Genomic DNA, 25,658 nt, shown 5'->3' with positions numbered 1-25,658 from the left:
GGGGGGAAATGGTACTACTGATCTTTCAATGTCCACAGTAGCAAGGCAAGATGAGCTCCTAAATAATATGGCTACAGACAGAGCTATTTAAAAAATCAGTGGGTGTAGTACTCTTACACCTTTGGATTAGACAATTTACTGCCTGGACTGACTCTAATATTCTATTGCTTTGCTTGTTCCTTTAATACAATTCAACAATGAAAAACATGAGAAATGTGCTTAAGAACTTCCTCCATTTGACTCTTGATATATATACATATATATCAGGAATATATAAATATATATGTGTGTGTGTGTATTCCATAATACAGAAAAATTACCATTCCATAATACAGAAAAGTACCATTCCATAATACAGAAAAATTACCATTACAGGTAAGAACAAGACCGTAGCTAAACACACAGTAGATAACATTTTTTAAAACTGCCTAACATGCTTCAACCAGACTTTTAGAGCCATTTGCTATATTTGTTGGAACTACTCAGCTATGTCAACTTTGTCAAGATTACAGAGAAAAAGCCACACAGAACATGTAAATAACTCCACCTGGCTGTGTTCCAATTAACTTTTACCTGAGCACTGACATATCATTTTCATGTGTCACAAAATAATCTGCTTATGTTTTCTAACCATTTAAAAATATGACCCACTCTTGTTCACCAGCCATGGTCTGGAATTGACCCAGAAGACATGGTTTGCCAATATCTAATGCGCTGCATCAAAAGAGAAAGGAAAGTATGAATCAACAAACTAGATTTGGATTGTATCACTCTAATGGGCTAAGTGAAGGCAGTCAGGTGGATTTCGAGATAACAGAAGAGGAGTCTTCAGGGCTTAATCATCTGTTCCCATCTACATCACTCTTGCTCCCTGGCTCTTGAGCTGCTGATAAAATTCTAGCCACTCTTCCTGTCCTTGAGCTGTACTAAAAGATATGGGACAAGCCAGATTGCCATTCCCACTGTCAGCAAGAACGATGGGCCATCATTACCTGATTCTAGGCTGTGTGCCTGCCCATCACAGAGCAAAGTGGTTTATTTTTTACAGAGTAAACAAAAGGAATTAATTTCTTCCAATGGAAAGATCCTTCATGAAATTTAGTGGAGTGGCAACAAAAATAGTCCCAACAACATGTTAAGTTTCAAATTTGTAGCAGTAAAGCAATTGCTTATCCTGACATCTCAAGTAAACTCCAGAGGACGTTCAACCTCAGTAAAGCTTATTATTGGTCCTTGAGGATGAAACAGGTATCTACACAAATACAATTTAAATCCAACTCGTTATTTAGATGCTTAATCAATTTATCCTAGCAGGTGGCTCTTAGGAAGGCCTTTAAAAAGAAATTGTGTGTGTGTGTGTGTGTGTGTGTGTGTGTGTGTGTTATGGATGTGTGTGTATGAGGTGTGTGTGTGTATACACATGTGTGAGTGTGTGCATGCACCCGCCACAAGCTCTCAGGAGGAGGACAACCTCTGGTGTAGGTTCTTACTCTCCATTCATTTTAGACAGGATTTTTTGTTTGCTGCTGTATACACTAGCCTAGCTGGTCCCCTCAAGCTTTTGGGGATTCTCCCATCTCCACCTCCCTTTTCTTGTCATAGGAGGACTGGGATTAGATGTGCTACTGGGTTTATGTGGGTTCTGGAGACCCTAGCTCAGGTTCTCATGTTTGTGGAGTAAGTGCTTTACCACTGAGACATTTTCCCAGCTCCCTTGAGAAGCTTCCTAAACACACACATGCACACACACACGCACACACACACACACACACACACACACACACATCTGTCCTATAAATTGATCACATTATCTGTAACTAGTGGTTGTTATATCAGGAAAATATTTGTAGTTCTAGTTTATTAGTTATAAACAGATAATGCACTTTTATAAGTTTTAATGTTTTCATTTTTCTAAAATAATGGATCTCTGGTGTGAAGTAAAACATACTTGTAAAAATTCAAATAGAATTCATTTGTTAATAGACAAAAAAATGGCCTTAAATGAGGTAGAACTTCATTCTTAAACAAACAAGTAATTTATTCTGATAACAGATGTAAAATAGGCCTGTATTTCATGGATATGTTAATTGATCTTTGCTAATAAGAACATTAAATAGCATGGGGTTTGTAGCATGGAAAAAATAAAATCATCTTCAGAAAAGAATGTAATTACCATAGAAGTGCTTCTTGGATTCCATCTGGGCTGAAGTCCCATATTTGGGAAAATAAACCCTGAGACAGTGTTTCTTTTGTACAGATAGAAAGTAGTGCATCTTATAATTCGTAATTCACAAGTTCATATTTTGTGAGTTGAAAAGGTAGATACAGAATTTATTTTAATAATTTTCCCTTGAAAATTTCACATTTTACATTTAGAAAGTCACACAGAGAGAAGACTGGGTTCAGAATACTTTGAGGTTAGCAATCCACATGTCTTACCTCATCCATTCCAAAAGCCACCTGACCCACAGTCCCATCTCAGAAGAGATAAATGGGTGGTTCTGGGTTTGGAGGAGTGCTAGGTCATAATTTGCTTCAAGATCTCTGGAAAGACTGGTTTGATGGATTCTATAGGCTAACTATAATTTTAACAGCAAGACCAAAATAATGGTGATCCAGTGACTCTGTACCGTAATTCTCTTAGAGCTGCGCTTAGATGTGCTCTCAGAGCCACATCAGAACCTGGATTTCAATAAGGCATGAGTAAGACAACACACACTTGGAGATCAATTACTCCTGAGCTTGGAAACCCTGGGTGGATGCTGCAATGCTCTCACATCAAGAATACTCAGAAAAATCGTCAGCTGAACAAATCAGCATGTGTCGCGGCATTTATTATTATACCAGCGTGTTCATCACATGAACAGACTGACTCTTAGAAAGTTTCTAAGAGTGGGCCTGAACTCAGAGGACACTGGTTCCCCAAGCTATCTATTAGAACTGTCTGTTTCCCAGAGCTGTGCAATAAATCTTTCATCCCTTCAACCTGTGCAGATGGAGTTGTCTGTGTCCTCACCCTGTACAGATGGAACTCTCTCTGGAACACTGTTTCTCCCAATCTGTCCCCTGGTCAGGCCACATCCATAATTTATACAAAATGTCTTCTCCTCTGGCTTCATTGGGAAAGCACAAGTTCAAGTTTGGCTCCACCCTTAATCGTCACAGACCATCGGTCTTTTCATCCCTCATATCTCATTCATCGAGGTCACTAGTCCCTCCTAATCTCCACCAGTGTCCAATAGAGATGAGGGGGTACGCAGCTGGCAGTGCTTTGAAAGTTAATTCTCAAGCATACCCACATTCATTCATTATGTTTTAGGTGAAGTACCAAACTGAAGTTGCCAAGGAGATAACCTGGTCATCAGACCCAAGAGTGCACGGTTTTGCTGGAGTTAATTAAAAGTCATTAGTTCAGATTACGTCCATTATTAAAAGTCATTCCCACAATGTGTGAGCATATGTCCAGATACAGCCAAAAGTCACCACCTCTGTAAAGAAAAAGAAAGTTCTGAGGCAGCACCATGTGCTATTTTAAAAGTAAGTGCATCTATAATTGGTCCCTTCTCTCTGTATCTGTGTTCTCCAAAATAGAGTTTCTGAGAAGTCAAAAGGAGGTGACCACAATGGAAAGAATTATCATATTTCATTGACTAAAATATGTACTTACCCATAATTGTTTTGGGTCATTCATAAGAGGAGATGGGGGGTTTGCAATAGCTATTTTCCACTGAAACCAGTACTGATCGACTGACACAGCACTGGGTAAAATTCTTCATAAAAATGATCATGAGGACAATGGCAAGAGATTCTGAAGACACTGAGGAACTGCCTTATGACGTAACAAACATAGGACAAGCAGGCAAGGCATGCAAGAAGATGAAGGCACTCTCTTTGTATATCTTTCAGGTGCTCCTACCTGCAGTCCAGGCTGCCCTCATTCTCACCTGGGCTATCTCTAACAACCCTTCTCTGAGGAGCCCTCTTCTGGACATGACCCCAACAGGCTTCCTCACAGCAACGAGTGATCTTTGAAACCACAAAACAAGTTACGTGATTCTCACTGTGATTAGACTAAGAGATGCCCAGATACCTATTAAAATATGAATTCTGGATGTTTCTATGATGATGTTTCCAGAGGAAGATCCACAGTCACTAATGTGGGTGGACACTATCCAACCCACTGAGGACCATAATACAACAGGAAGGCAGAAAAGCGGCAAAACTCTCTCTCTCCCCCCCCCACACCTCCTAAGAGTAGGACCATCCACCTTCTCTTGCCCTTGACAATCCCACAATAACTCTTCTTACATATCTTTTTACTCTGTTGGCTCAGTTTCCCTGAAGAACCCTGACTAACACATCATGCTAAGATGTCAACAGATTGTCACAGCTCTTAACTAAAGGTTAAAAATCATGTTCTGGACCTACCATGCTTCTGACCACTGTTCCCACCTTACTCTGTGCACTTTCTTCAGCATGCACAGTCAAAGTGGTCTCCCAGTAGCACCCCTGGAAGTGTTCTCCCCTGTCCTAGCTATTTCCTCTCTCTGAAATAGCTTCCCCATTTTTCTGAACTGGCTCTTCTCATGCCTAAGATTTCATCTCTTCTTCTATGACTTCTGATTGCCCTAGCTGTTACAGGCCCCTATTATTCCCTTATCACAGTTTCTGGTTCCACTCCAGGACACTAAAAACAACTGGAAATTGGTTTGCTTATGTTTGATTCTTACCCTAGAAGGAGAAGCTCCAGGAGCAGGAACTAGGCCTGCTTGGCTCACTGATGAACCACAGTGCCCACAGCTATAGTTAGTTGTGCAATGGAAGAATAACCTAAGTCCTCTTTCCCCTTTCTTCAACTCCTCTCTCCTGGAACTATACCACTCACCAAAGCATACATTCTTAGTTGGTTCATTCACAAAATCGTTCCCTTAGGTGTCCATTCATTCCCCAACTTAGTGATGAATATTGAATATATACTGAGGCCCCATAATGTTTAAACCATGGAGGGAAATGCAGGAAACAAGGGACAAGCTGTGCTTGAGTGTTTGACTAAAAGTGCAGACAAGGACAGATACTTTATTGCTAATTTGTAAGGACATGGGCCAGATATTTGGAAGAGATATACTCTAGGACATACCTGGAGAAGCCTGGGATCCCAAAGATGACATAGAAAACAATGAATTTTTTATTTCCCTTCAATTCGCTTATTTGATAACTGTCCGCTGAGCATGTGCTGTCCTGGACACTGTGTGACACAGCAGTCATGACAATGGCAAATCTCACAGCAGATCAAAAAAGGAAAAACCCAAGACTTCAAAGATGATATGATGTTTTAGATTCTGCAATAACCTCAGGCTGGAACAATAAGAAAAGGAGGGTTCGCCTAAAATAATTTCTACACACCCATGTTCATATCAATGTTATTCCCAACAGTCAAAAGGTAGAAGCAACCCATTCATCTCTTCTATTGACAGATGAATGGGGAAACAGAACATGGTTTATCCAAACAATGAAATATCAATACAGCCTTTAAAAGGAAGGAAACTTTGGCACATGTCATAATATTGACAAACCTTGAAGATATTAAGCTAAGTAAAATGATCCACTCACAAAAAAGACAAATACTGTGGGATTCCACTTACATGAGCTACTAGAAAGATAGAAAATACGGTGGCAGTTTCCAAAGTGGAGGGAGGGGAAATTTTCCAATGAATATAGAACCTCTGTTTTACAAGGCGAAAAGCTCTGTGGACGCATGAACACTAGCACCAGTAGACTACACAGTTAAAAGTGGTTAAGATGGCAAGATTGGGGCTCGAAAGATGGCTCAGCAGCTGAGAGCACTTGCTGCTCTTGAAGAAGACCCAGATTCGGTTCCCAGCACCCACATATTAGCTTACAACTGTCTGTAACTCCAATTCTGCATGCATGAGGTACGTATATATACATACAGGCGAACACTTATGCATGTAAAATAAAAATAAATATTTTAAGATAGATGATAAATATGTGTTATGCATAGTCTATCACAAGTAAAAGATGTTTTGTGCATAAGGATAAAGTTAAGCATGGCTGGTCAGTCAATGGGTACATCCAAGACCTCTGTCATCTATCCCTTGATGCCTAGGATTCAGAAGGGCATTACAAACATAAGTAACTGCTTGGAAAAATGGGGAAAGAGGAGGCACCTGTGACACAGTCGTCACTCTCAGGAAAAATGGCTATGTTCCTAGGTCAAAATGGCCAGCAGAGCCTGGTGCCCTAATTCAGTGGCAAGGGCCTCTCAGTTCATTCAAGGCTGTCAAGATGTGACTGGCCAGCCATGCACTGTGAGGGGAGATAGATTAAAATAAATTATCAATAAAAGCCAGGTTAAGCTTCCAAAACTCACTTGCACACAGTATAGGACTATTTCTGCAAGTTATGAATGGGGAAGTTAATTGGTCTTGGCACAAGAAACGTATTGGCTCAAGGAAATTTTGTGCTGTAAAATGAAAAACATTTTTTTACTGGAAGCCCTCCAGAAGTCTGAGAAGTACCCATGAAGGGTGCTACTTTTATTAATGTGTGTGGGATGTACATACACAATGAAGGATTCACCTCAAAATTTTCCAGCACCTTTCTTAATAGGGAAGGTGGAGCTGGTGATATAGCTCAGTGGGAGAGCACTTGACTCATGTGCATCAAGGCCCTGGATTGATCCTTAGTGCTACAAAGAAAACAAAACAGGAGGAAGGCAAAGGGAGATGAAACAAGACTGGCAAATGTTAATAATTCTTCAAGTTGGATGGAGGTGCATGGAGCTCACTATACTACATTTTCCATTGCGTTTACTTGAAATTTTCTATAATAAAAGATCAGTTTTTTTTAATGTACATGCAGCAAAACAATTTATGACAGGCTTATGGATGAGCTCAAGAGAGTCACAGAATTCAGATTATTCCAAACCATCAAGATACCATAAATTAAGCAAGATTTATCACCAACAGAATGTGACAGTGTCTTTGTGCAAACAAATCAAAGAATGCAAGTGTGCCGGCAGGGAAACAGAGCAAGATTTAATAAAGGAGGTATCTCCAACCTTTTATTCCTCTTCCACTTTCAACTATATTAATTCAGCCTACAAAGGAGCCATAGCAGAAAACATTGGCCCCACCCCTATTCCCCAGAGTCAACTAAAATATTTTCCACAAAAGTTTTATTGTTTAGGTTTGAGTTCTATGTAAAATTCAGCAGACCCATGAGTGATAATCCTAACACCCACTAAGGTTATCTGTGCACAAATGGCTCTAAGAACTATTCACATGAGTATTTCTAACATGGAAAAGTACCCACAAAGTGGGACTAAACTTTGAACTAGGAACAAATAAATAGCCAATGAAAACTGACCAAAAGTGGTAGAAGAAAAGCTTCCCCAGGCCAAGAAGAAAGTTCAGTGAGTGCTTTTTGGACTGATGAACTGAATAAATAATTCCTTGAAGCCATTTGGGGTTACTATCTAGCAACTTTCCCATATTTATTACAGAAAGCAGATAAAAATTCTCCCTTTAAAAGTCCATAGTCTTAGCAATGGAGCTGGAACTGACCTGGAAGACTCCTCCCTGAAGACTCTCATAGTATGCTCTCATAATTTCAGAGCATACTACGTAAGCTGCTAAGGAAGAATTAATGGTCCAACCCCAACTTTAAAGCCTAATAACTGCAACAATGACCAGCACAGCAAGCTATATCAGTGAAGGAGTAGCACTTCAATCTTGGGGCCAATCAACAGCTATCTAATTGAACTTAACGCCCTTTCAGTGGGAGGGAACTCATGTGTGGCACTGCAAACACAGCCAAATACACTTAGCTAGAGAGGACACAGATCTCTGAGAAAACCCTATGTCTGTCACATCCCTAGACAAACAAAATTTCTTACTGTAAGCTAAGTATGTATCCTTATATTCATCAACGAAACTTCTTTTTGCAACAGATGGAAACTATTACAGAGTTCAACAACTGATCTCACACAGTGACTGTGTGATGTTCTGTGAGATGTGCAGAACATGGGGTAAAAAGAATATTAACACATCTCTCAACTCTCACCAGCAAAGCTTCCTCATGCAACAGAGGGCAATGCACACAGAAGGCTAAACTGTACAAAATAAGAGACTGCAAAGTGTGTCCCTGGATAGGACTTCTATATTAAACCTCACCCACTCAGGGTTCAGGGACCACTGCAGAAGAGAGAGGGAGAAAAAATTATAAGAGCCAGGGATGAAAAATGACCACAATGAAACAGAGTTTTCCAGGCCTCTGGGAACTTGATCTTATGAACTTAGAGCAGTGGTGACAGCTTACACAAAAGCCATGCAAACTCAAAGCAGACAAAAACTCAGCAAAGGGAAATGGGCAAGAGTCTCCAACCTTAGCCAAGGGACTACTGGCAGTTGATCACTGCTGGGTAAGGGAAAATTGGACTTCTTTCAGAGAGAGATGCTGGGTCACCTCGCTTTACTTCCCTGGGCTGCACAGCATCTGGACATCCTGGTGCCAGCACCTATCCTGGGTAACTCCAGCAGCGCCCACCAAGCCTTGACTCCCCCAGCCTCTTTCACTCTCTCAGCTCCCCCACCGCCTCTCTCCTCCAAACCTGGGTAATGGCCTATTTGTCTTGGCACCTCAGACACCGGGGCTAACCTTTTGGCCCAGAGCCATCACTGCTTCCTGATCCTTTGAATCCAGACCAACCCAGTTCCTCCCTGTAGTCCCCAAGAGCCCTCTAGGCCTGATCCCACCCTCACCTCCATTTGCTTCCCTGGGCTGCACAGCCTCCAGTGTCCTGGTGCCAGCACCTTTCCTTGGTAAGGCCAGCGGTACCCAGTGGGCCTTGACTCCCCAAGCCTCATTCACCCTCCCAGCTCCCCCACTGTCTATCCTCCTAGCCTTGGTACTGGCCCATTTCTTGTCTTGGCACCCCAGACACCAGGGCTAACCTCTTGGCCCATAGCCACCACTGCTTCCTGATCCTTTGCATCCAGACCAACCTAGTTACTCCCAGTAGTCCCTAGGAGGCCTCTGGGCCTGGGTCGCCCCCACCTATCTTTGCTGGGCAGCTCAGCCATCAACTTCCTGGTACTAGCATCTTTCCTGGGTGGATCCCACATATGTGCCGTGACTCCCCCAGGCTCATTCACCTTTTGAGCTCCCCTCCTAGCCTGGGTACTGGCCCATTTCTTGTCTTGGAACCACAGACTCCTGGACTGACCTCTAGGCCCAGAATCCCCACTGCATCCTGATCCTTTGCATCCAGACCAACCCAGTTCCTCCCAGTAGTCCCCAAGAGCCCTGGGGGCCTCTTCCCAACCACACTTCCCTTTGCATACCTGGCTGGCATAGCCACCAGCTTCCTGAGACCAGCATCTTTCCTGGAGCCAACTCCCAGGCCAGCTGAGCCCCCAAATTCCTGAGGGCAGCATCTTTCATGGAAGGATCCAGACCTTAGGAGAAAGCCTGAGAGCATCTAAGCCTCATCTCACTTGGGCCTCTGTGAGAACTCCTGAAGACAAAAGCAATTTGGATACTCCAATGTAAAATCAAAAGAGAGAACCTGAGCCTAGACCAACCAGCTTTTCATGCCCAACTAGTAAACCACAAAGGCACAAAAAGTTTACAAAAAGAAGCAGACTTAAACTCAAAAAAAGGAAGGCTTGAGTCTCACACAAGAATCAGAAACTACAACAGAAATTCAAATGTCAAAGTCACAGAGAAAAAATAATAACATGAAAAACCAAAATAATATATTCTCACCAAGTGCCAACAGTCCTCTAGAGGAGTACAATGAGAACCCCTTAGAGATAACACAGGACATGGAAGTCAAAAGAACAATTATAAACATGATAAAAGAATTCAAGGAATTTAAAGAATGCACAAAAAGAGAAATCAAAGAACTGAAGGAAGATAGGGATAAACTTCTGAATACATTCGGAAAAGAGTTAGAAATATTGAAGAATACTCAAGCTGAAATGAAGAAGGAAGTAAAACACTCAGTAAGCCAATTAGAAAAAGACAGGAGAAAGCCTCACCAATAGGATGAGTGAAATGGAAAACAGAATATCAAGACTGGACAATAAGTAGATGAATTAGAACACTCAAGCAAACATTATGAAAAATTTAAGAAAAAACAAGAATGGAATATGCAAGAATTGTGTGACACCAGAAAAAGACCAAACTTATGAATCATAAGCATACATTAAGGAGAAGAATCTCAAGATAATGGTATGGACCAGATCTTCAACAGGATTGTAGAAGAAAATTTCCCAAAATTAAAGAAAGACATGTCCATACAAATACAAGAAGCATATAGAACTCCAAACGGACAGGACCAGAAAAGAAACTCTCCACGGCACATCATAGTAAAAACACTAAACATACAGAACAAAGAGACAATACTGAAAGCTGCAAAAGAAAAACAACAAGTCACATATAAAGGAAAACCCATTAGGATCACAGCTGACTTTTCAATGCAAACTATGAAAGCCAGAAGAGCCTGGACCAAAGTATTCCCAGTGTTAAATGACCACAGATGCCAACTCAGATTACTATACCCAGCCAAAATATCTATTATAGTCGAAGGAGAAAGAAAAATCTTTCATGACATAAACAGGCTGAAAGAATTCATTTCCACAAAACCAGCCCTTCAGAGAGTTCTGGAAGCAATACAAAGAGCTGAAGAACGGAAGGACTATACCCAAGGGGTTGACAGAAAGAAATTCAATGAAGGTATAACTGTGGAAATGCACAGCTATATCAAGACTGTGAGCAGAAATAAAAAGGAGAGGATTAAATACCCATCTTTCATTAAAAACTTCAAATATCAATGAACTGAACTCCCCAGTCAAAAGACACAGACTAGATGAATGAATTAAGGAACAAAACCCATCTTTTTGTTGTCTGTAAGAAACTCATCTTTCTTTCAAGGACAGGCATTACCTTAAGGTGAAAGGATGGACAAAAATATACCAAGAAATGGTAATAAGAAAAAAGCAGGCATTGCAATTCCAATATCTGAAAAAATAGACCTTAAACTAAAACTAATCAGAGGAGATAAAGAGGGCCACTTCATTCTGATCAAAGGAACAATAAACCAAGAAGATATTACAATCATGAACATATATTCACCAAACTCTGGTGCACCCAACTCCATAAAAACAGTACCACAGGACGTTAAGACCCAGATTAATCCCAACTCATTAATAGAAGGGGACTTCAATACCCCATTGTCTCCATTAGATAGGTGAACAGGACAGAGAATTAACAGAGAGACATCTGAATTAAGCAATACCATATATTAAATGGACCTAACAGACATCTACCGAATATACCACTCAGGCACCAAAAAATATACTTTCTATTCAGTGCCCCATGAAACCTTCTCCAAAATCAACCATATACTGGGGCACAAAACAAGCCTCAACGAATACAAAAAGATTGAAATAATTCCATGCATTCTATCAGACCACAATGCAATAAAGCTTAAAATCAACACTGGAAGAAACCCTAGTAACTACATGAACACATGGAGATTAAACAACACACTCCTGAATGATGAATGGGTCAAAAGAGAAATTAAGAAAGAAACAAAAATATTCCTGGAACTAAATGAAAAGGACAATACAACACAACAATTCCTCTGGGTCATGTTGAAAGCAGTCCTTAGAGGAAAGTTCCTAGCTCTAAATGCCTATATTAAAAAATTGGAAAGATCACAAATAAATGACAACATTACAATTAAAGACACTTGAAAAGCAACAACAAATGAAACCCAAACCCAGGAGACAAGAAGAAATATCAAAAATCAGAGCAGAAATTAATGAAATAGAAACAAAGAAAACAATACAAAGAATCAACGAATCCAAGAGCTGGTTCTTTGAAAAGATAAACAAGATCGATAGACCACTAGCCTGGTTAACCAAAAGAAAGAAAGAGCACCCCCAAATCAACAAAATCAGAGATGAAAGGGGAAACATCACAAAAGACACGAAAAAGATCAAGAACTTTATAAGTAAATACTTTCAAAACCTATATGCTACTAAATTTAAAAACCTAAAAGAAATGGACAGGTATCTAAAAGCATGGGAACCACCAAAACTAAAACAAGAGATTAACAGCTTAAACAGATCCATAACACATAAGGAAATTGAAAGAGTAATACAAAACTTCCCAGCTAAAAAAAGCTCCAGACCATGGATTTACAGCAGAATTATACCAGACATTTAAAGAAGATCTACATCTAATACTATTTAATTTATTCAAAAAAATAGAAATGTAGGGAGAACTTCCAAATTCCTTCTATAAGCCAGCATCACTCTCATACCAAAGCCAGGTAAAGATACAACCAAAAAAGAAAACTATAGACCTAATGAACATAGATGCAAAACTTCTCAACAAAATACTTGTAAACCACATACAGACACACATCAAAAAGATCATCCACCATGATCAAGTTGGCTTTATCCCAGGATGCAGGGATGGTTCAATATATGTAAGTCAATAAACATCATAAATCATATAAATGGGCTCAAAGACAAGAACGACATGGTCATCCTACCAAAAGCCATTAATAGATTCAATGCAATGCCAATCAAAATCCCTATGACATTTTTCACAGAATTGGAAAAAAACATCCTAAGATTCATATGGAAGCACAAAAGACCTCGGACAGCCAAAGCAACCCTGAGCACTAAGAGCAATGTTGAGGGGATTACTATACCAGATATTAAGCTGTATTACAGAGCTATAGTCATAAAAACAACATGGTACTGGCACAAAAATAGACCCATAGATCAATGAAACAAAATTGAAGACCCAAATATGAGTAAATGCAATTTCAGCCACCTGATATTTGACAAAGGGGCCAAGAACATTCACTGGAGGAAAGACAGCATGTGCAGCAAATGGTGCTGGTAAAACTGGATCTCCACCTGTAGAAGAACGAAACTAAAGCCCTATCTTTCACCTTGTACAAAACTCAACTCCAAATGAATCAAAGACCTCAATGTGAAGCCTAAAACTCTGAAACTGTTAGAAGAAAACACTGGCAATAACCTACAATATATAGGTGTAGAAAAGGATTTTCCAAACTGGACATCAATTGCCCAGGAAACAAGGTCAACAATGAAAAAATGGGACCTCATTAAAGTAAAAAGTTTCTGTACATCAAAAGAAGCAACCAAGGAAGTGAAGAGAAAACCCACAGAATGGGAGAAAATTTTCACCAGCGACACATCTGACAGAGGCTTACATCCAGAATATATACCGAACTCAAAAAACAAAGTATCAAGAAAGGAAGTAACCCAATTAAAAAATGGACTAAGGAACTGAACAGAGAGTTCTCAAAAGAAGAAATAAAGACAGCTAAGAAGCATCTTTAAAGGTGTTCAACATCACTAGTAATTAGGGAAATGCAAGTTAAAACCACTTTAAGATTTCATCTTACCCCAGTCAGACTGGCTAAGATCAAGAGAACAAATGTTGGAGAGGATGTGGGGAAAGGGGAACGTTTATCCAATGCTGGTGGGACTGCAAACTTGTTCAACTCCTATGGAAATCAGTATGGAGAACTCTTAAAAAACTACAAATGTGAACCTACCATTTGATCCAGTTATATCACTCCTTGGCATATACCCAAAGAACTCATCCTATTGCAGAGACACTTGTACATCCATGTTTGTTGCTGCTCTTTTCACAATAGCTAAGAGATGGAAGCAACCTAAGTGTCCCTCAATTGATGAGTGGATAATGAAAATGTGGTTCATTTATACGATGGAGTTTTACTCAGCAGTAAAGATGAAATCATGAAATTTGCAGGTAAATGAATGAAATTAGAAACTGTTACACTTAATGAAGTAACACAGACTCAGAAAAACATATAACATATGTTCTCCCTCATATGTGGATCCTAGCTCCAAATCCTGATAAGCGATTATGGATCCAGACATAACTAGGGGAACCTAGATAATGAAAAGGAACCAGGGAGGTAAAGGAAAAGAAAGAATCTGAAAGAGAAGAACAGTAGAAAACACGTGTTAATAAGGGAGCTATAGATAAAAATGGGGTCATTTTAAGGGGAGGGAGGAGGGAAGGTTACACAAGGAACCTAGGGGATAAAGGGAAAGGAGCTCAAGAGAGGAGGAACCATAGGAGAAGGGTATTATTAATGGAGAAATGGGAAATGGGGGCACCTTAAATGGGGAAGCCATGGTGGAAGGATTAGACAATGAGAGAGATAAATAAGTCCTAGCTAGTTTTTAAAAAACCAGAGGGAACCATATTAGTCCAACAGCCTACTGACAAATTAGACATACAACTAGATCAAAAAATGTAATATATGTCTAAGTAAGGTTTATCTGAAAACATTTGATCTTTGCCCAAGCTTTATCTACATGGCACACGGTAATTAAAAGTACCAGACTGGTAGAACTAACCTTCTTGGGTGTTTAACAGCCATACTTTGAGGCCTAAACTAATTTGGTCAGAGGGACATAAAGGACAGTTTTTGCTCTTTGCCCTCCTAGGTCGACTAAGTTGCAGGGTACTATAAGCATCTCTCAAAATGTCCTGTAACTATGGTGAGTCACCTCTCCTCTTGAGCAAGGAGGCCTTGGAGACCCCACCAGATGGACTTGAACCAGTGTCCAGTCTACAAAGAGGAGGGTCAACACAGAGGAAACATTTCCTCCATGCTTCCAAGTAAAGCCAGCCATGTTCAAGCAGGACCTTTGACTTATCTTCATATAGACAGAACTGGTAAAACAAAAGAGCCAAGGGCTCCTCCCAAGCCCTCAAACGACCTTAAGAGTAAAAACAAATTGGTTTATCTGGGCCAATAGTAGTGTCTTACACACCCAAAAGGAAAGTATAACCAAAGATTAAAGGGGTCAATATTATTTTTTAAGAGTCCATTTGTATAGCTAAAGGCTACATAACAAGAAACAATGCCAGACGGGAGATACCTTCCTTTGAGTTATTGGCCAGGGTGGCCCAAAAGACTCCCAGACAGTAACCCAGCATACAACTGGGAAAATGAACAGAAGACCCCAATCTTATCTAAAGGAATATTGACAACTGATTGCTGCTAGATGAGGAACAGCTGATCTTCCTAAAACAAGGATCTCTAGATAGGCTGACTAGATTCAGAGGATGGACAAGTACTGGGGAATGGCTGGGGGCGCCAACAACACAGTGGACAGTAACAGGCATGACAGAGTATATGGGCTCCATTGGGGGGGTACTATGGGAGGGTACCATTTGGGAAGTGGGTATATAGATGAATAAGATTGGTTGGGATGTTCTGTATGATATATACACAAAAAAATCAACAAATAAAAAAATGACTTATTTAAAAAAGTGATGCTGGACAGGCTGAACCGGCTACAGTGGATGAATTCACACTGAGAGACATGTGGGTACACAAACTTGACTCAATAGGACTTAATGTATATAACAGAATGCATGAAATCCAGTGGAGGGGGGCAATGGAGGGGTGGAAATAGAAAAGGGTTTCTAACTATGATTAAGATGTATTGCAGGAAATGCACAAAAATTCAACTAAAATTATATATATAGCCATCCATAGTATAGGACTGGAGAGATGGATCAGCTGTTAAAAGCAGTAGCTGCCCTTCCAGAAGACCAAGATTTTGTTTCCAACGCCCATATGGCAGCTAACAACCATACATAACTTTAGTTTCAGGGAAACCAATGCCATCTCTGGCATCCATGGGCATTTTGTGCACATGTGCACCTACATACATGCAAGCCAAACACTCATACACATAAAAAGATAAAAATGCTAAACTCCTTATTCTTCTGGCAACTCTTGCGAACTGCTGTCAACAGTTCATACCTTTCAATGATAATCATCCTGATTATAAAAGTTCCATGCACTTAGTCCTGAAAATTTGAGCAATTACACAAGATAAAAGATTCCAAATAACCAGTGTTCTAATTTTGCTTTCCATCATGGATATGTTATAGAGACAAACAATAAAGAACTAATACCCCACCACATTCGCAATACTTGTGTTTACCTGACTGTTTTAACCAATAGGAAATCAACAGAAATAGCCTATGCAGCTTGGGGGTCATGCCAAGTAAAGGGCACTGGGAGATACAAGAAAGAGGAATATGTCCATATTCTGCCCTCTCTTTGCATGCAGATGTGGTAATGATAGCAGGAGCTTAGGTCTCTAAAATTGAGACCACGCTCTAGTCATGGTAGGTCGTTCAGATCTCTCTCTATAGGATAGAAGCCTTTTATCTATTTTTTTTTTTATATATATATATATATAACTGCTAGGAGTATTAACCAGAAGTTACCATTGGCTGAAAAGAAATTCCTTCTACAACATCATTTCCCTTCCCTGGCATTAACCTGCATCTAGTTATTGGTTCACAGGGAGGTGCTAAGTCCTGGTTCCCTTGTCAAAAAGCATGGCCAACAATAAACGATTATCTCCCCAACAGCACTTGACAATCAGCACACTGATTTCCACCCCAGAGTTTTTTTTCTCAAAAACCTGACTTTAGCCAATAAGCCACTATTATTTGTTCCATCAGAGCAAGCAGGATCTGTATTTCAACTAATTCAGATACCTTTTATACTCCAAGCTCAGTGCTAGGAATTCTAAGGTAGGATATCACACATTTGAGTTTGTGCGTGTGTAAAACATTATCCTATGGAGAGCATGCAAATGAGGACTAAGTACAGTTACAAGGACTTAACTATACATGGCTCATAAAAGCTACCAGGTCTGCCCATACCACATTCAAGGAATTAAAGGTCAGTCTTGATTCCAAGTCCCAATATTCTTGCACTTTAATTCTCTGGTTCCCTTAAGATAGACCTTTAATTTCTTTATCCAGATGATCTGTTCAACCTTACTTCCTTGATTTACCAGGTTGCCCTTTCTCAAGCTGCTTTGACTTGAGCTTTGTTCTCTTATGGTTTGAGAGGTATGGACACAGCTCACAGGTCTAGACAAACGGCACTACCCCGAGTATGCAGGAAGAGACCAGGCAGTGAACCAAGTGCAGAGATTGCATAGGAATTCCATAGAGGAAGTGATATTTAATTGGGATTTGAAGGTCAGATAATTTGCAAAGGTGACAATTTTCAAATTTTACATAATTTTGAAAAGTACTACTTAGCTAATATTTATTGCAAAATTATTCACAATAGTCAAAATGTGGAGAAAACTTACATATCCCTAACAGATAGGTGGATAAACAAAATTTGGTATGTATCTATGCACAACAGAATATTACTCAACCATTAAAAGGAGGGAAGTTCTGATATACACAGCAATGTGGATAAATGTCCTTGAAGACATCAGTGATAAGTCAGACAAAAGGTCTGACTATATGATTTCATTTATATGGAACAGGCAAATTCAGAAAGGGAAAACAGGTGAGAGGTCACCAGAGGCTGACGGAGGCGGGGAGTGGGGAGTTATTGCTTTAATAAAGATTCTGTTTGGGGTGATAAAAAAGTTTTGGGAGTTGATAGTAGTGCTGGTTGTATAACACTGTGACACAGTTAATGCCACTAAACTGTATACTCCACAAAGGTTAACATTGCAAAGGTACAGAGTATATATTTCACTACAATTCTTTTTAGAAAAAAGAATGCTTTTCTCTCGGTATGCATGGGGGACTGGACTAGCCTGAAGACACCAAGTCTGTGTATGCTCAGGCCCCTGATATAAAATGACATATTTTCACATATCCACTTTCTCCCACAAGCTTTAAATCATCTCTAAATCACTTACAATACATACCACAATGTACATTGCTATTCTATATGGCTAAGGAAATAATGACAAGAAAAATGTCTGTAAATGTTCAGTCTAGGTACAATTGTCTAAAAGTATTTTTGAGCTCTCATTGGTTGAATCTGGGGATATAGCTGGTAGCCTGTATGTACTTTATGTCAGAGCTTTATTTCAATCCAAGGCCAAGAAATGATTTGATGACATGAAACAAGGGCCCCCAGAGTCCTTATGCTGAGTGGTGTAGATACAGAGAACTTGGAGGAAGGGAGGAGGAAAATGCTATACCATTTTCCACAGACCCCGCATAAGCCTGATTATCAGACATGCATGAAGCTGGCCTTTAGTCACAGGACATTTTGATTGTGTTAGAACCAACTTTCTGCTTCAGTTTTTCAGTGAATATAAAAATTTTCATGACTTCCTTTTTAAGGCATTTGTGCACAGGGACATGCGTGTATGTCTTCAGTACCTGGTTCAATGGTACTTTATATGTAAAAAGCTGTGTATACGTGATCAACACACAATTTTCCACATTGTGCCTGTCCAGCACCCCAGAGCTTTCCTTCATACCTCTTCTATCCATAACCCACCCCTCCCAGAAATAACTTCATTATAATCTCCATACATCACTTAGTCATGTCAGGTAATTACTTTCAAGATGAAACCTCGCACTATAATTCAAACACCTGAACATCACACTGCCTTTCTTTGCTAACAATTTCCATTTTACTTTCAAAGCAGCCACAATGCATAGCCACCACATGTACACTGGGAGAATACATTCAACTGGCAAAAGTAAATTGCCCTGTGCGTTTGAAGCCTCAGAGGGACCAGGTATGGGATACCAGCAGATGCCATGACACACGGCCAGGACTAAAGCAGCTCTCTTCTTCTCTTGAGGCACTGTCACCTAACAGATCCTTGATTATGTCAATTAACAGCCACTGATTTTTGCCAAGAGATCTGATACCTATGATGCCCTTGCTTCCTGATGGCTGTCTGGACACAGGTTTTCATTCCCTTCTCTCTGTCACACACGCTGCATGCCAGGCAAACCTATTTTCCATAATGGCATCATTCTTCTGAGAGGCAAGGACAGGACAATGAGCCATGACCCACATCAATGGCCCAAATTTACTGGCATATATAAGTATCTCCAAGATACGAAGGGCTTGGTGCAGAGGAAGGCAAAGGAAAAAAAGCTGACAGACTCTATGGAGGTCAGGGAAACCCTAAAACACAACTTGTTTCTTACAAATCAGAGCACCTTCCTCCAAGATGTGTTAGGTCTACTTCCTAAGTATGGTATTCCATGCTGAGGCTCTGAAGTGATCTAGACTTACAGGAGCCTGCTGAGACACAGTGCATTTAATTACAAAGTTTATATAACTAGCTTACATACAGGCATTTGAGTGCTATGACAGAGGCACTTCCAATGGTAAATCAGAAACAAAATCCTCAGTTCAGCTTGAGAGAAGGATAAAAGACTTCCAGGGACGTAGGCTCATTCTCTAGCATGGTAAAATAAAGAAAAGATAAGACTTCTAGGAAGTGGTGATGCCTAGGCTGGGTCTCTATATACCTGGAAGCCAGTGTATAGATTAAATCGAGGAGCACTACATGTACCAGGGAAGAGAGAACACGGGGAAAGCAAATTAGCATGTGCTATGTGCGGTCACCAAAGACAAGTGAGGGTGAGCAAGAGATGAGGTAGGTGAGCTCAGCAGACGCCTGGTCAAGGGGGATACATAGCTGAGGTGACTCTGCCACATGAACATGAAGTAGGAAACAGTCTGAGTGCCACAGGAAGCTTGGGTGTTCAGAGACAGTGAGCTACTCTAGACCACACAGGCTTTGGCCACTCAGTTTGAGAAGCAGGCCAACAGTAACGACTGTAAATAGAATCAACTCTCAATGACTTACTTAAAATGAAACCCTCCTTTTAAGAGCAGTTATGTCAAAGATGAGTTTCAATATAATCCTGATGCTATGATCCTCACAAGTAATTGTCCAAGAGGATGCTGACAGTTTGAAATTCTCTTCTCAGATCTACTAAAAGGCACAAACCTCAAAGAAGATAACAAGGTGGCTGACCATGGTCTATGGGGTCTTTCCACCCCCTCTTTGCACAATGCCTCTAGGTGTCTGACCACCCCTTCACCCTCCAGTTCCTGCCTACACTAAATCTCCCCCCTCTAATCACTTCTACTTCTTCCCCCAAGATCGAGATCTTGGTTTAGCTGCTTCTCCACCCAAAGACGTTTCCTAGCATATAGGCACGAGGGGAGCTACGGACTCAGATTTAGTTGCTCCTTTATCTCCAATGCTGTCTCTGGTGCTTATTAGACTTACATTAAATGTCTATTGGTTCCATTAAGTTACTGGGTACATACAATGTGCTAGCTCTGGGAGGGAGTTTGGTAGTTCTACCCAATAGCTGGACCACATGGTTGACCCTGGACATTCTCTTGTACCAGCCAAGAGAGGGATCACAGTGAACACAGGTACTCTCCAAACCCCTATGGTCTGCCTGCCTCCAGTTACAAAGTGGCTAGTAAGAAAACAGATACCACAAGGAGTCATCTCCCAGGAGTTTGTTAGCAGATGAAAAAGACTCTGTGAGAGCGAGGCAGGGCAAGCTAAGGTAGTCTACATGATAATGACCTGTTCTATGGCTCTCTATCATCATATTCCATTTCCAGACAGGATCCACAAGCACATCATTTTCATATGTTCAACTCCCAGAAGACTAGGAGCTCAGAGAAGAGGGTCAGTACTTGTTGACTTTAATAGGCTTGGTATCATGGGAGGAGTATGTCTTGTGAGTCAAATTAGAACAGTTAGGCTGGTCAATTAGGATGACATTTGAGTTAATTAGTCAGCATCAGAGAGATATAAATAAATCTTACACATTTTTTTCTCTTCTCCCAAAAATAATCTTCCCTGTGATGGTGCAGTCCTCTGCACTGAGGAATCCACTGGATTAAAGAGCATCTCATTCTTTGGTAAACTCCCAACTCCTTGAAGATGGGGAAGCAAGCTTCGCTTGGCAGTAATTCATTTCCCAAAACAAATTTTTCCTCCCAGAATGCACTTTCTGCGTAGTGATAATTCCTCTTATTTGATGGTGGGTCTTGCTGACTTCAATTTCAGGAGATAACATCTTTTGCCCTTCATTGCTGAAACTTCTCTTTTTGGGGGGGACATTTATCCTCTGTCTCTCTATTATACAGATGAAAACTAAATTGCTTAGCCACCAGACTGAATCTAGAAGACTTTAGGAAAGGCAACTATGTTCTCTGGAATAATTTTTTCCACTTTTCAATAAAAAAAAATCACACCAATTAGATCACATGGTATCTTGGATAGTTTCCAATTCTAATACTTCTTTTTGAGATAATTCCTACTAAGCTGGAAATTACTGATAACAGACAGTTGTATAAACCCTGGGAACTAGGGAAAGAGGCCCAGAGACAGGAGTGCTAATATATGAGAGGGGGAAAGAGAAGCCACCCACATGGAGTAACAGGGTGAGGAAGGCTTTTAGAAAAGGAGGTGAGGCCGGACATGGTGGTGTGTGCCTCTAATCCCAGCACTCAGGAGGCAGAGGCAGGCAGATCTCTGAATGTCTGAGGCTAGCCTGGTCTATAGACTTGAGTTCCAGGCCAGCCAGAGCTACACACTGAGACCCTGTCTCAAAAAACAAGAGCGAGAGAGAGAGAGAGAGAGAGAGAGAGAGAATGGAGAGAGAGAATATATAGAGAGAATGTGGAGAGAGAGAATATGGAGAGAATGACAGGCAGAAAAGAGATGGCTCATTTCAACAAGGAAACAGCCTTCAGGCTTGTAGAACAGAGTAGGTAGTGAGTTCAGAGGTGCAAACAAAAGTATAAGCCAAAATACTTTGTCATCTGTACAGTTGGATCTCTAGGGTCCACTCTCCAAAATGGGAAGAAGTGATGCATCACAGTGACTGGCAGATCACTGCTCTGCCTTCTTCAGAAGTGGGCAGTGCCATGATATGGTGGGAACAAGCTGCATGGGTACCAGCAATACTGAAGCAAGAGTGGACTTGCTCCTAGCAGTTCCTCACCAAACAGAGAGAGCTTTCTTGAAGACCAAAGTTCAAAGAGGAAAATCGTGAACAGACTCAGGAGCTTAGTATCACATAAGGTAAACTGTGATAAGCAAGTTCCATTTGTGGTTCTACGGGCCACAAGTCAGCAGTTCTCATCTCACAAAGAATCCTGATTTCACTAAAGCATTTTCTAATGTGCACAAGGAGCTTCTTACACAGGGACTTTGATCTGAGAGGCTTAAATACCTGGTTGAATAAAGTTACAAATAAATACCCATATGTGTTGTAAAGAGAACCAGTAACACAGCAGTATCTTATTTATTTATCGTGAGTGACTGAAGTGTAATCTGAGACATCTCCGACTAGATTGAGGATTATCAAAACTAGAGAGAGAGAGAGAGAGAGAGAGAGAGAGAGAGAGAGAGAGAGCAGCATGTGTGTGGAGGTCTGAGGTCACCTTTCAGGAGCCAGTCCTAACTCTCCACCTTATTGAGGCAAGAGTTTCTGCTGTTTCTATGGCTGCACTGTGTACTCAGAACAGCTGGCCAGTGAGCTTCCAGGAGCTTCTCCTGGCTCCACCTCCCGTCTCTGAATGGGAATGCTGGGATTTCAGATGCCTGCCATTGCATCTGGTTTTTTCACATTGATTTTGAGGAGCAAACTCGAGTTGTCAGGCTTCTGGCAAGTGCTTTTACCTAGTGAGCCATCACCTCAGCCTCAGAGAAACGTTTTTGTTTTGTTTTGTTTTGTTTTTTTGAGGGTGACAAAAATTTTATTCTTTGCGATTCAGAGTCAGGTAGGGGATAAAACTGGGGACTGTGGGCTTCATTCTGATAACCTGAAGGCAGGAGAGTGGTGGACCTTCTGGTTGAAGCTCTGGGGAGGAGTGGGTGGAAGAGCTCACAGTGCCACAAGTCAGGAAAAGCTCAGGCAGTCACAGAATCTTCTGAGGGGTGAGGTAGCAGGTGTTTCAGCCAGCTCGGGCAAAGAAGGGCAAAGATCGGACATAGGAGTCTAGCCGGGAGCGAAAGAGCTCACTTTGCACCATTTGTCCCAGTGGGCATAGGGGATTCTTCACGACCAACTCCACATACAGCGCACTGTAGATGTGGTGCAGCACATCTCTGATGGGGCCCACGCCCAGGTCAGTGTTCATGACAACCTTGATTCCAGTGGGCGTCTCATAGTAATGGAGTTTGTAACGGCTAGTTTGGAAAGCCAGAAAGCCATCCTTCATGTCTAGCGGAGACATCTTGCTGACAAATGAGCGAATGGAGAAGAGCATCCCATACATCAGCTTGTACTCCTCTTCCTTGGGGATCTCCGCTTGGTTCTTGCGGTGCCACTCGCTGTAATGCAGACACACTCCATTCCGATCAAATAGGTACAGGTTGTGAATGGTCATCGGAACTGCTCTGAGTCGAGAAACGTTTTTAAGTACTGAAGAAACAAACTTTATGCAGTGCCTTAGGAACAATGACTTACATGTATGTAATGGTATATAAGCTACAATTCATTGTTCCCTGGTCATTGGGTCCTAAACACAGTACTACCTTTCCTTAAAAGTTCTGTATTGTGAGAACATTGTATGAACCTAGGGAAAGGTAAGAAAATCCACACTTCAAACCTTTCTTGCCCTTGAAGACCTGTTATAATAATCATGAACTACTTTTATAATAAGCTATAACACATTAAAGATAAGCAATTAATTGTCCTAAAGATAGTTCTACGAATAAAAGTCATTATCAGTGTGGTTGCATCTTCACTATAAACAGTATGAGTTGGGGAGACTGACTTCACTTATTTCAAGCATTCACATACCCTGCACAGACCATGGAAGGTAAAGAAGGTTGGAAGAAACGAGAAGGTAGATCTCTCCAGACCTGAATCCTTCTCTGGTTGTTCACTGCAATTTTGCTAATTGCTTTAGCTCATTAAACTATAGCTTCTTGACAAGTAAAATAAAAGCAGTATTTGCTGCATAAATTGTGAAGATTATAGAGACTCATCTCCTTTCTCTCCTTTATAAATGTAAAAAACTTTAGATCAGTATGGTGTTTTGAAATACATAGTATCTCTATTACATTTTTCCATCTAAGTGGAAAAAAATCAAAACTTTGCTATGAAATCTTTTTGTAGTTGTAAGTTGAACCTTATTTTACCTGAGATTTTAGTCTCAGGTAAAAGCCAGCAGAAGTTCTAATTACTCTAAGGTTTCTGAGTAATATAATCAAGCCCGATTTCTACTGCATTCTTATTTTCCCCGGATTAGTCTCCAAAAGAACCAACAAAAGAAAAGAAAACTTTTCATCAAGATGGTTTATGACAGTGCATTCCATTTGCAGCTGGGATTTGATGAGCAGGGACTGAATTGCAAGGCTTATTCAATGAGTTAGATGAAAAGTCTTCTCAGTTCTCAACAAAGGCTTAAAACATCCAAGTATTATATACTCTGTCATCCTTTAGTGGTAATTACACATGTGGCATCATTTTTAAAATTCACTTTATTCCAACCAGCATCTATTTCTTCATACCAACCTTGAAATCTTTAACAAAATTGGGGCTGTGTGTTGGTGTAGCTCAGGATAACCATGCCCTATGGTGACTGACCAAACATTTCCAGAACTGTCACAATCAAGCATGGAAGCTCCTACCATAATTGAAGCTTTTTCACAAAGGAGGCAGGAAACATCCAAGAGACTAGTAATTGGAAGTGTTACTTATTTTCTACCCCATCAGATCAGAAGTCAGGAGACCCAGATTTTACAGTCAGTAAAATGGCTAGACCAAATTTTCCCTCGACCCCCTTGAAAGGCACAATTAATTGTATATTCCTCTCTGGCCAGTCCTCTAAAATGCTTAGATAAATTCACTAAAGCACATGATAAGCAAAATATTAAGTGCAAGGGAATATTCACACAAAGGTGTATTCCTGAAAATACTACGTAGGTATATAATGGAAATAATAATATCACAGCAATGCCATAAATGTATCCTTTGAATACTTCTTTGGTTTGGTTAAGTGAGCCTCAAAGGATCCATCTGTTAAGGGCTTGGTTCCCAGCCCATGGTACTATTAGGAGCTGTTAGAACCTTTAAGGAGTAGAGCCTCATGGAAGATTATTCTAGTCTTTGGGGATGTGCCCTAGAAGTATGTTCTGGGACTCTGGCTCTTTCCTGCCTCTCTCTTTGCTTCCTGGATGCAATGAATGAGCAGCTTGGTGTACCACACACTGGTGCAGTAATGCACTGCCTCCCTACATGCCCCAAGGCAACAGCCCCAACCATCCATTGACTGAAATCTCCAAAACTGTGGGCAAAGTGAATCTTTCCTCTTTTTTAATTGTTTTGCTAAGCTAGCATACAAAATCCAGGACTGCATCACAGCCCTGCATGCATTGTGTTATTATACTTTGTTCTCGTTCACTCTCCTTCCCTGATGCACTCCACTGTGCCCCTCCTCCTCCCACTGCTTCTTTGGGTCCCCCAGTTAGCGACCCCTCTGCTCTCATGTGCGTCCCACTGCCCTATTTCCTACCTCCCTTAAAAATCTCTTCCTCAGCCAAGCATGGCGGCACATGCCTTTAATACCAGCACTTGGGAGGCAGAGGCAGGCGGATCTCATATGTAGTTCTGTTTTCAGTTTTTTGAAGGACCACGATACTGATTTTCATAGTGGCTACACATGTTTACATTTCTACCAGTAATGAGTAAAGGACCCTCTTTCCCCACATCCTCACTAGTACTGTGAGGATGACAGTCTATAT

The 25,658-nt window shown here is 40.8% G+C and overlaps 1 protein-coding gene and 1 pseudogene across 2 annotated transcripts in view; both read right to left on the bottom strand.

Annotated features, from left to right (window-relative positions):
* Fras1 (Fraser extracellular matrix complex subunit 1) overlaps nucleotides 1-25,658 on the bottom strand; it is a 442,676-nt gene that overhangs the window by 288,941 nt on the left and 128,077 nt on the right. The gene's annotated exons all lie outside the window — the stretch shown is intronic.
* On the bottom strand, nucleotides 22,847-23,299 carry LOC103742614 (annotated as a pseudogene). The gene has a single exon (XR_607631.2). The product of XR_607631.2 is annotated as a trafficking protein particle complex subunit 1 pseudogene (transcript).

This window comes from Nannospalax galili, unplaced genomic scaffold (genome assembly GCF_000622305.1).
Source record: "Nannospalax galili isolate Female #2095 unplaced genomic scaffold, S.galili_v1.0 scaffold440, whole genome shotgun sequence".
NCBI lineage: Eukaryota > Metazoa > Chordata > Mammalia > Rodentia > Spalacidae > Nannospalax > Nannospalax galili.
The sequence above is the reverse complement of the archived record's forward strand: the minus strand, read 5'-3'. Positions and strand labels throughout refer to the sequence as shown.